General features: G+C 41.1%; 1 long non-coding RNA gene across 1 annotated transcript in view; it reads left to right on the top strand.

Moving 5' to 3' along the window:
* The first annotated feature begins 8,308 nt into the window (after positions 1–8,308).
* LOC126635313 (uncharacterized) overlaps positions 8,309–10,899 on the top strand; it is a 12,978-nt gene continuing 10,387 nt past the window's right edge. The window contains exon 1 of the long non-coding RNA XR_007627665.1: positions 8,309–8,359. This is a non-coding gene — a long non-coding RNA (uncharacterized LOC126635313). The remainder of the gene's footprint in view (positions 8,360–10,899) is intronic.

The following is a 10,899-nucleotide window of genomic DNA, read 5'->3' as shown; positions in this document are numbered from 1 at the left end:
CAAATTTTTCCAGTTTGTCTTGATTTTTTTCTTTCCCTATTTTTTAAACACAACGTGTGATGGAGATGATTGTTATTATCCAAAGGACCTTACTTGCTGGCTCACTGCATCTCTGTTTATGAAATGCCATAACAAAAGTGAGCTCACGCTTGTGTGCTTCCAATGCGTGATGTTCCTGTGTGCCAGATGGGCACTTTCATGACTGTATGAGCGTGGATTATTTCATTTCCTACATCTGGGACTCCAAATGGCTGCACAGAATGCCACAGGAGAGAGGAACAGATCTTCAGCTGGGGAAACTTACCTTCACAGGGGAACCAGCTACATCAGAGGGGATGAGGCAGAGAAGCCCCGAGTGATATCTGAAAGTTCACATAAACCAGGGCCATAAGGGAAACCTTTAGAACCAGGAACAAGACAAAAATAAACAATAACTAATGCTGGATGTCAGCTGTGGAGAGGGGGGGAGGGAAAATAAACCATAAGCAGTTTCTTGTCTGGCCACAGAAGATGTGTTTGGAATGCTGTTTTGTATTTCGGCTCAGAAACTCTGCTGTGACCTTCAGATATCGCTGGGTATTACAAGTTCTACTGATAGCCAGAGAGAAATATTCCAAGGAGAGCTGGCATATACTATGCCATACTAGTTAATGTTGTCTGCATATTGCTCACAGCCCGTTCCAGAACTGTGGCCAGGCAGCCTTGTAAAAACACTGCAGAATCCTACAGTAACAGTCAGGAATGCTAGTTTGTCATAAAGCTGTTGCAGGATTCGGGATAATTACTTGTCTGTTTGTAGGATAAGTGATTGCTTTCCTTTTTTTTTAAGCCCAAAACAATGAGAGCAGATCCTCTATATAGTGAGGACCTGGCTTACTACAATTTTGCAGAATATTTTGCATTTCAGAGCCAGCAAACAGGAGGAGATGGAGAGAAGAGACAGAATAGCCTGTCCTATGTGTGATTGAATTAGCTGCAGCAGAAAAAAAATATAGTTAAGCCAGTGACTTTCTTAAGATGAAAGAGAGCAAACCCCCAAAAGAGAACAAATGGAAAAAGTAATGAACAAAAGAAAGTAAGAGCTTGTGACACAAAGTAAGAAAAATAAACAGCAGTTGACTTAACTATTTTGCATAAGATATTTACAAACCACAGCATATTACTGTTTGCTTTATGCATTTTCACATCCTGCTCAGTTTAAAGCAGTAATTTTCTGCAAGGACAACAGAGGGAAAAAAAATGCTTTACACTGCTTATATTAATTACATTTTTTCATTACCCGTCATGTTTTCTACAGGCTTGTGTATTATTACTGTAAAATGTAATGAAACAGAAAAAGAAAAAAAGAATGGACTTCTGGGAAATTTTCCAATTCTTGAAATGCAATGTTAATTGAGTGCTATTTTTAGGTCATCACAGATAGAGCTGAACCCATTGCCATCAGCGTACAGAATGGGGACAGCCCAGGTGCAACACAAACTGGGTGAGGGAATCAGTTTCTACTGATGGAGAAAAAGGGAGAGAAACTAACCCCCCAGAGCGGTGGTTCTTGTTAGGTTTGGGGCAGTTTCTATTTCTCGATGTGAAGCTCTCAAAGCAGAAATGAAAGGGAAGGGTGCAGAGCTGGTCCAGGACCCACTGTGACCATGGGTACTTCTGAACGAGATCTACTGAGTCTTCTGACAGCAGGGCAGAGTAAATGAAAGTGAGAAACTCTGTCTGGTTTTGTGGCTGACTTTCAGCTCTGGGAGGGAGGGCACTCTGAAAGTCAACATGAAATAAAGTCCCCCAAAATGTATCAGAAATCCCTTTAATTTATAGATTTCTTAACAGGCTGCCAAAAATCAATTATTTTAATTTGTATATAGTGCAGCCCTGGACTGATCCAAGCTCTTTTGAAGTATTTTTAAACAGCTATTGCACAAAGCCATCCTCTTTCCTATATGCCAAAAAAAAAAAAAAAAAAGGAATTGAAAACCACAATTTCTCACTATTGCTTTGATCGCGAGAAGAGACACCCGGGAGTCTGCAAGCAAATCTGAGCCCCCTCACTAAGGCTGTTAATTGGGTACCTCTACTGTCTGTCCCAAGAATCAGTGTAGCTCTACTGCTCCCAGTATTATCTGCCTCTTCTCCCAAAGAGTGCTGGGAAGCTGTTTGAGCCCATAACAGCTTGTGAAGACCAGGGGAAATAGTTACCGGCACTTGTGAGTGGGTGGAGAAGTGGTGAAACAGGAGAAGTGGAAAATCTTCAGTGTGCACTTACCAAGGCCAAAATCACAGAATCACAGAATATTCTGAGTTGGAAGGGATTCACAACAATCATCAAAGTCTGACTCCTGCCTCTGCACAGGACAGCCCCAAGAATCACACCATATGCCTGAGACCATTGTCCAAACTCGTTTTGAACTCAGACAGGCTTGGTGCTGTGACCACTTTCCTGAGGAACCTGTTCCAGTACCCAACCACCCCGAGTGAAAAACTTTCCGTCCCTGACACAGCTTCAGGCCATTCTCTTGAGTCCTGTCACTGGTCACCAGAGAGAAGAGATCAGTGCCTGCCCCTCTGCTACTCCTCATGAGGAAGCTGTAGACCACAATGAGGTATCTCAGTCTTGTCTTCTCCAGACTGAATAGACCAAGCGACCTCAACCTCTCTTCAAATGACTTCCCCTCCAGACTCTTCATCATATTCATAGCTCTCCTTTGGATGCTCTCTAATAGCTTTATATCCTTCTTATATTGTGGTTCCCAAAACTGTACACAGCACCCAAGGTGAGGCCACACCAGTGACCTTTGTCTAACAGGAGAGAGCATCCCACCTGAGGGAAGCCAACGTGATCTCCACAAAGCTCTTCATTCTCAGTATTGCACAGCACTGCTATAAAAGCAGGAGCATAATCCAGCCATTTTGGCAGCCATTCTAAATGACCGTGTTTTAGAACAACTGAGATTAAGAGTTTTCTACCCACTTTGGCCCCATGCACATAAAATCTCAAAAAACAATCATGATCAGGTGGTAGAATTACCAAGACTGTTCAACCAGTTCTTCTGTTTGTTTTAGTGCTAGTGGAGACTTGTTAACCAACCTGTAGGTATAAGAGACAACTCTCCACCCATACCGGCCCATGTAATCAGAGACATTTTGGGCAGGATCCTAAACAAAGACACTTAAGCACCCAAATTCCTGAGATGATCTGTGCCCTTTTACCTTGGTACAAACAGCTTGCATTCTGGCACTTTATTCATTACAAGTTTCTTTGGCTTTTTTTATGTGTTCTGTTAGTCACTTGAGGGTCCAGGCTCATCCTTTTATCAATCTCTGCTCAAGAATCCTGAATATGCCCAAGGGCCACATGAAATACAAGGCATTAGTAGTGCTCCCCTGGGTGTGGCTTTCCTTGACCTATGCAATAGCTTGTGCATCAACTATCTATCATGAACCTGTCTTTGTTTCTTGCCTATCTTCCAATCTCTGCCCTTCCCCTAAGTCACATAAGCTGTGGCTTATCAAAAATACCACCTCAGTGCATTCCAGATGTGTCTTCCCACCCATTCTCCAGCAGATTTGGCAGTGGTATAGAAATGTTATGAATTTGCCTGGCAAGGCTTAGATGGATAAAAAAAGAAAAGCAAAGCAAAACACAAGCTGAAGAGTTAGTTTGCTCTCCAAACATCTCTAGTGCTAAGATAGAAGTGATAAATCATAAATATAAGCCAACAAGATTTTCTCTTATCTGACACATTGAATTAAGGCTGTTGTGCTCAAACACTTATAGCAAAATTGACAAACACTTCCTTGTAGGAATGCTGCATCAAAGGTATTAACTTTATAGTCAAACACCATTTAAAGCCGAGGCCAGGCATGTGCATTAGCACACACTGCCACACACCCTCACGCAAGGCCCCTCACCCAAGGCGTGCACAGCGTGTGAACTGTGAACACTATTTGCAAATCAAGAGAGAAATGCTGCTCCTTTTGACTATGCTTGTCCTGCCTCCAGCAGTGATGCCAGCATCTGGGCTTCACTTAGTCAAGCCAAGTGGCCCCATCTTGTTGCAGCCTCACCGTGGGCCTTAGCTCATTATTGGCTTGTCAGCGCTTATACCTCATCAAGACCAATCTGGAGCCTGACAGCTACCCCCACATTTTCATATCTCACCATGACAGACTCCTTTTTATGTTTAGATTAGAGCTATTCCCTTTTGCTAGGAAAATTGATCTAAATCCACAGACCTCCAATTGGGAGTCACAATATTTTTCCACATAGAACCCAGTCTTGTTCTTTCACAAGGATTCGTTTTTCCTCAGCACCTGAAGTTGTTCTTGTAGGCAGCAGTCCAGGAATAGCAGGGCTCCTTTGCAGACCAGAGCAGGTAAAGATTTTTGTAGTGGGATGACAGAAGCAAGTGGTGGAGGGTATAGGAGGAGCAGAGGGAGTCATAAAACCACAAAGTCTCCTGAAGCATGGGCAGCCTGACCCAAGCCAGCTGGATCCCACTACAGCACCCTTAGGGGAATGGCTCCTATGTGAGCCAGCCCCTTCATTGCTCAAGGTATTGGGGAATGGTCAATGAATTTGTTAATTCCAAGTCAAAATCATTGCATAAATCATGAAGTCAGTATCCAAATGGCAATCCAGACTTGAGATAATGTCATTATATACATGTAGCCACTGGTTTCCATGGGAATTTTGCCATATCTTTCACCAGGACTAGGATTTAATCTCTGAGAATTTTCTTTTTTTCCACTTGATTAGCTGGCACCTGTCCTCTATTGAAAGACAGTCACAGCACACCTGAAGAATTGTAGTAATAAACTGGTCAAGGAGGCCTTGCAGGATGGACCTGAGGAGGCTGCAGTCATTTGACTGGATCAATAGTGGGATTTCATCAGAGAGAGGGGACTCAAATGTCACTTTGAAAATTTCACTTCAATGTGTTCATTTTCTTTTTCAGCTGTGTTGGGAATGGTCTGTAGATTTTAGCTTTGACTTGGAGCAGGAGAAATGAGGAACCATTAATTCTGGGAAAAAAATGCCATTCCAGACCGCACATATTTGGCACGTTCAAGAATGAACCATCATTTCCATGATGAAATCAGTGGATATCATTTCAGCTTTGGTCAGATGAGGCCTCAAACTTGCAGACCATGCACCAAATGTTTATTAGTGTTTAGAAGGTCAGATAGATACTGACTGTGGCCCAGTGCTTTAAAGAGTTCAGTTGTCTTGATCCAAGCAAGCAATAGGCAACAATGCCTAAGTTTCAGACTCTGGGGTTTTCAGAAATCCATGTGTTCCCAACTCCCAGGGACAACAAGGAGCCTGGAAGTTTTAAAAATCTGAAGTAGGTACTGATCTGTATCCAAGGGTGTCATGGGTTTGAATACAGCTAGTGAAATGCTGCTGAAGTCACTAGGGGTGCACTGCTGTAAAGCCCAATACAACAGAACAAGTATCCAGCTCGATATATTTAGTGTTGATAAAGTTAATAATGCCAATGTCAACAGAGTCCAGAGCAGGACTGGCCCCTGGCCTCTCAGATTTGCCTCAGTAGATCACACCTTAGCCCTATTATTTTCATTAAGTTTTCTTAACCTTGTAATCTTCCTGGGTATCATCACGATGAAGTTCACCTCCTCAAACCCAAACATATCCCTATTTAAGGATTGGGATTGGGAGAAAGAATACCATGCTGAAATGGTATCCATTGAAATGGGGCACTGTTCACAAAAGGCCTGCCAGGTTCCCATCAGAAGAGTTAGATGAAGAGTGGGGAACTGGAAACACTGGCTGCAGCCAAATTTCTTTTTTTTTTCTTTGTTAATCTACTTTGTCTAAATAATATGAACATTTGGTGCATTTAGCTCTAAATATGTCAAATTCTCCTTTAGGGAAGAACTTCTAAAACCTAAAATCATCTCTTAAGATCAAATTCATTTCCTGAGCTCAAAATTATTCTTCTCTACACAAATAAACAACACACACACACACACTCATACTTGCATGCTTTGTCTGCACTGCAGGAATTGTCCTGGGATAGCACTGTGCTGTTTGTAGAGCCCTGCTAAAATGCCTGGCTTTCTGATACTGAGAGAGTGCTGCAAATATTAACACATCATTGTGGGCGGGGGAAGTAAGAATGATTATCCCAGAATGTAACAAATCTAAAAATAAATTGGCTTCATTTTCACCTATTGCACACCAATGGGGGTAAAACAACTTTAATTAGTGTTACAGGACAATAGGAATGGAATTGGCTCCGTCACAAGATTTTTGCAGGATGACACTGATGGTATTACTATCCAACTTCAAAGATTTGGAAAGATGTGGCTGCTAAGACTGGAGAATAGAAACCTGTTTTTCATCAACTAGGCTGGCCTGACAAATTAAGTCTGTGGAGTCATTAGATTAAGATAAGAGCTTATCTCCTAGACTGACATTTATTCAGAGGTTTTTATGCTGCTCAGCTAGTAATTAGTGCAGTTGAATTTTTAACACTGCTTTGTCCAGTTGTTTGACAAATTTGAAATATATACAGTTTTGATTTAAAAAATAACTAAGAATACAAGATTATTAGCTTGGAAAGGTTTTAATTTCTGGAAGAGTTGAGATGATACTAAAAATCTTCAAGGAGGTCAGAAGTGCTTCTGCTGTTGATTCATTTCCATACACAGATTGAGAGGCTCCTTAAACTAAATTTTTAGGCCCTAAGCAGCAGATATCTCTAGCAAATCTGTAATTTCTTTCATGCCCATCCATTTTGTAATTCTGCTGCTTTAGAGGGGCAGGAACATGATGCAGGCTGTGCTCCTGCTCATTAAAACTTTTCTGCCTCCTTCAGCACTCAGGTTAGGGTTTCGGGTAGGGGCAGTTTCATATGGTTGGTTTCATGGGATAAAGTTTATTTTTCCTGTCCTAATTTTCTTGTAATTTTCTTTTCTTCTTACTAAGGATTGTTCCAGAGCAAACCAATGCATTACTTTTGGATACATGTTTTAACATTGCTTTAGTCAAACAAGTCTCACTTTTTTTTTTTTTTTTAAACAGCTCATTTTGAGTAACTGAAGGTCAGCATTGGATTAATAATTAGTGATTAAATGGATGGCTGTTTATGAACTCTGATAGGTTTGCTACAGCAACATCCTGTTATTGCTGTTACAGCATTTGTTTTGTCCAAAGTGCAGACATTTCAGCATCTATGGTTGCTTCCTTTAGAAAAACACAGGCAAGAGAAGTTCGTGGTATTAGAGTATAGTTCATCCAATTGATTGTTCCTGTGAACCACTTATATCAATCCCCCAAAAACTTCAAGAAGTTTGGCACACAAATTCTTTCCCATATAAATTTTAGCTGTTAATTCTGCCTTTGCTGTCAACCAGGTCAAAAATCCCACATAACTTTCAATGTACAATTCACTTCCTGTCAGAGAGAAATGGAACCTCTTCCTGGACCTTGGGTGAGCTGGAAGGGAAGACCTAATTTCTGATGCCTCTAGGGAGGAGCATGGCCTGAACAGAGGGACGAGGAGGGATTTAAATTCAAGCTTCCCAGAATTTGTGGCAGCAGCATCCCTGTTTTCCTAGGTTGTTTTACTTTCGTGTGATGTGCATTGCTCCGCTGTAGATTGCTACAGAAGCTGGAGAGCATCAGCACTACCCAGGCAAACTTCAGGCTGTTAGATAAAAGGGGAAAAGTTGCCATCATCCAGACACACAGACAGAGAACCAAAGAAAGGCCACACCTTTGGGACAAAACTCCAGCTAATACGAAACTGTTAACATCTCCTTTTGATGGGCTGGAGATTACAGCATAGAGGTGTCTTGATGTTGTCTGTCACAGCTGCCCATCAACAGTGCTGGCTCATGGGGCAGTTCCCTGGCCCCACCTGACCTTTGCCTTGTGCCAACAATTTAAAGACACACAGAATAAATTAATACTCTTGGTTTTGGCCTAAGTGTCTAGAGTCTGAGACCTTTGCTGGACCAACACATGAGGCCAAGGACTGACAGAAGCACTAGCAAAAGAGAAGTCCAAATAGGTCAAGGGAAGGGGCATTGCATATAAACTCTGTTACTACATGGAGAATTTTGTTCAACTCCTGATGGCAGAAAAGACAACCTGGACTGGCAGGTAAATCTCCCTGAAAATAGCAGAAATAGAGGTTAGAGCAACATATTTATCTCAGGTTACTTGGTACATAGGTAGATACTGCAAAAAGAGAGTTGGAGATTTAACAGCACGAAGGTGTCATTGAATGGCAATAACAGTACAATCACACTTTACTCTGCCTTCCATTTTCAGTGTCCCACTCTCAGGTGGATGGTTGCTCTTCAGCATTTGGCCAAGGTCAGACAGGTGAGAGAGAATTTTTTTGCAAGTTTCTGGTATTCCTAGTAGATTTTTAAAATGACAGAAAAGGGCAATAACTTTTTTTAACTGGCAAATATGTTTTCAGTGTCACCAGAAAATGGTACCTGTCAACTCAGACATTACTCTGATTTTTTTTATAGCCTTTGACTTCTAAATTTGGTGTAAGAGGTACCCATGTCCCAGAAAAATTTGCTTGCCCTTTTTAACTGGATTCCATAGGCTGAAATTTATCCATGGTAAATGTTTCATAGTACAGTAAATTATGCAGCAGGTTCCATATAAACATCCTTTACTCACAGAAATGAAGGTAGCACAAGTGCATGGTGTAGCCATCCAGCTGTTTGTGTTTCCCCCAGGCATTCAACACTTCTCACAAATAACTACACTTTGCACTTCTGTAACCCACATCCAGAGATCCCACAGGGCAACGGCAACGGTAGGGTAAACACCTCTATTTCTATTTTATAGAAACTTAGCACTTCTGAAATGCAAGCTCAAGGCAGGTTGTGAGGAACATCTAAAACTTGGAGAAGTCTTTCTGGAAAGCCAATGGAAATTATTTGCTCCAATATTAGTAGTAGGTCAAGTGGTCAGCAGTCAGAGCAGCTATTGGAAGGTTGTTCCCTCACACCACATGAAAGTGCCCTCCAACAGCCCCAGCTTGTCCCCATTTTGTTTTTCTGTTGTACAGTATTCATTAAACCCTTTGCTGTGACATGCCAACGCCAGTGTGCCAAATCCTGAGCAAATCACATCCTCTGTTCTTCTGTAGCAGATTTGTGAGATAATCTATTATAGATTAATCATTTCAGTCTTATGGTGCAATGTAAAAAATAAATTGGGGTTATGAAGCTGGAGGGGAGCCACTTAGGGGGGGCAGTGTGTTCTCATGGACGCTCTGTATTTGACTTTGAAAACAGTGTCACAGTGAGATTTTTGAAGGTAAAAATGTTGTGGAATAAATTTTCATGTCCACAAGTATCAGCTCAATGTTGAACTCTAGATGATTTCCAGGTAATTTCCTTCCTTCTTCTCACCATATGAAACATATCTGGGCTGATCCATTATATCTCTTCAGAATAATAGATGGTAGAAAAATAAATAAAATAAAATAAAAGCCCTTTTAAAGACTGCATATCTGCTGGAGATGGAGGTATCCAACCCAGAAAAATAATACAGGCCAGGAATGCTGCCAAATACACTGTAAGAAAATATTAATTTGCATAATTTTAAATATTCTCCAACATTTTATAAGCTCCCAAATGACAGACAGGGAGTAATTTGCCTATTACTGTAGTCCTTGTTACACTCCCAGCTGAATCACAGTAGGTCCTTGGTGTCTCCAAACCAGAGCAGGGGTTAATGCATGTGGACAGTCATTCTCCCACATAGCTCCCTGGTCTCTTCTGCAAGACAGGAAGATCCACAATCCCCTCTGAATTAGGTATGAACTGAGAAATGAGACATTTAGTTCTATCTCTTTGCCACGTTCCATCCACCTAGACAGCAAGGCTTTATCCTGCCATCAGTTACTGAATGCAAACCTACAGTGACTTCATGACATGCTTTACCTTCCAAAGGATGGTAGAATATTGCAGGGAATACGAGGAATGGAAAAGCATTATTTTTGTTACCGTTTCTTTTGCTTGGGTGCAAAGTAAATCAAACTAGGCTCCATGCTGAGTGATATATCATATAACCCTTCAATGTGATATGTATCCAACGATTTGTTTTTCACTATGGCAGCTTTTCACAATCCATAAGTCAGATGGAACGTAGAGAGATTTCCTAGCTTGAAATGCAAAGTGATTTTTTTTTTTTTAAGATATGCTGGGGATTTTTTTCCATACCAAGAAGAGTTACTGAAGAATACAGCTGAAAATATGTGCCAGAGCATATTCACTAATGATTTACTCAAAAGATATGATGGCAAATAGAGTTACTTACAGTGTTCCTCTTAGTAATTAATGCATTAGAAGTGTGCGTTCAAGCAACATTAAGACTCTAGTGATAAGATAACCAACAGAAGAAAATTACTAGCATAGTGCAAATCTGAACTGGTTTAAACAAATCCATCTTTCACTTGTGACCTATCTTTTGTATTCAAGGGGTAATTATGGTCATATGCAGCATCATGTGCTAAAAAGGGTTGATGAATGAGGTGTGTGACCACAGTTAGAGAAAAACGTAGACAGATAAATGGATAGCATGTCAAAAAAAAAATATGCCTTTAAAATTGCATTAGAATATTGATATGATTGCTGAATCATAACAGTATGTTACTTAAAAAGTGATGGGCAGAAAGCCTTACAATGCTTGCTAATTCAACTCGAAAAGGAATTTTCTCTCCTTGCTTTCACAGCAAAGGCAGTCCTATCCCACCAGCCCTGTTTGCTCAAGCTCTCAAAGGCCAATTCCTGTGGAGCTGTGAACACTCCTTTCCCTTGGGAACGAGGATAAGAACCAAGTTTATCCTCAGTTCCAATCTGGCATGGGTCAAAGGATAAGCTGAAGGACCAATCTGC

Source organism: Myiozetetes cayanensis, unplaced genomic scaffold (genome assembly GCF_022539395.1).
Source record: "Myiozetetes cayanensis isolate MyiCay16 unplaced genomic scaffold, myiCay2020 scf12, whole genome shotgun sequence".
Taxonomy (NCBI): Eukaryota; Metazoa; Chordata; class Aves; order Passeriformes; family Tyrannidae; genus Myiozetetes; species Myiozetetes cayanensis.
The sequence above is the reverse complement of the archived record's forward strand: the minus strand, read 5'-3'. Positions and strand labels throughout refer to the sequence as shown.